This window comes from Pinus tabuliformis, chromosome 4_1, assembly GCF_031772625.1.
Source record: "Pinus tabuliformis cultivar Carrire ecotype Pingquan chromosome 4_1, CPIR1, whole genome shotgun sequence".
NCBI classification, from domain to species: domain Eukaryota; kingdom Viridiplantae; phylum Streptophyta; class Pinopsida; order Pinales; family Pinaceae; genus Pinus; species Pinus tabuliformis.
Genome location: NC_142303.1, coordinates 844,175,298 through 844,176,523, shown reverse-complemented (window position 1 = coordinate 844,176,523; position 1,226 = coordinate 844,175,298). Strand labels below are relative to the sequence as shown.

At 46.7% G+C, this 1,226-nt stretch overlaps 1 pseudogene; it reads left to right on the top strand.

Moving 5' to 3' along the window:
- The first annotated feature begins 470 nt into the window (after nucleotides 1-470).
- LOC149178855 (elongation factor 1-alpha pseudogene) lies at nucleotides 471-896 on the top strand (annotated as a pseudogene).
- Nucleotides 897-1,226: the final 330 nt, after the last annotated feature.

Below are 1,226 nucleotides of genomic sequence, written 5' to 3'. Positions count from 1 at the left end.
CACTATGAGAGGGTTTCTCGATGACATATGTCCATCTTCATGAGGGTTGTTCTCTATAAACCTTTTTTGCCTTGTAAATGATTCCCTAAGCCCATAATAATGAGTCATGTTTCAACATATGAAACACCTCATGTGATGTGATATGAACTCACGTAGTGATAAATTCCTTCAAAGATCTAACTTTTACATTTGAACATTGTGAAAACACACTAGACACGCCTTTCAATGGAAATATATATAGGTAAGTGCACCATGTATATGTTGGACACAGATTGTCATTGATGTCAATATGGCAATATTCGAGGGGCAGATAGAGATGAGAGGAGCAGACAGAGCCGAAGAAGAGGAGCACACAGAGCCATCGGAGCAGGTGGAGAGTGAAGCAGGGGAGCTCTGTGATTCTTTTTGGTGGGAAGTTGAAGCTGCTTATTCGCATTTTTGATTCAGGAATACTTGGTTTTTAGAAAACCATGGGTAAAGAGAAGACCCACATCAATATTGTGGTCATAGGACAAGTCGACTTTGGCAATTCCACCACTACCGGTCATCTTATTTACAAGCTTGGCGGTATCAACAAGCGTGTGATCGAGCATTTTGAGAAGGAAGCCATGGAAATGAACAAAAGGTCATTCAAGTATGCCTGGGTTCTTGACAAGCTTAAGGTTGAGGGCAAGCGTGGTATTACTATTGAAATTTCTCTCTGGAAGTTCGATGCACCAGGCCATCGTGACTTTATCAAGAACATGATTATGGGTACATCACAGGCCGATTGTGCTGTTTTGATTATTGATTCTACCACCGGAGGTTTTGAAACGGGTATTTCGAAGGATGGACGGCAGATACAGCACGACGGGAAGATCCAACGGTCGCGGGTGATAAAGATGCACGCAGTTTAACAAGAGGGATGCGGGCCGTCAGATTAGGGCGCGGTGGATCCAACGGTGATCAAGAGTGGAAGTCGCGCGGAGGTTAACAGCCGGGAAACAGGCAGTTTCGCGGGCGGGCGGTATTCCCCGCACCGCCTTTGGGCCCAAGGCGGTTTCCGTATATGGCCGCGCGATCTAGTTAATGCGCGACACGTGGCTGAAGTGACAGGCGCGAAACCGCCGCGATCGCGCGTTAACGCGTGAGCACTTAACAAAAGCGGGAGGCGCGATCACCATTAGATCAAGCGGTGAATGTAATCAACAGCAGGGATACGAACATGGTTTGACGTGCGATAGAAG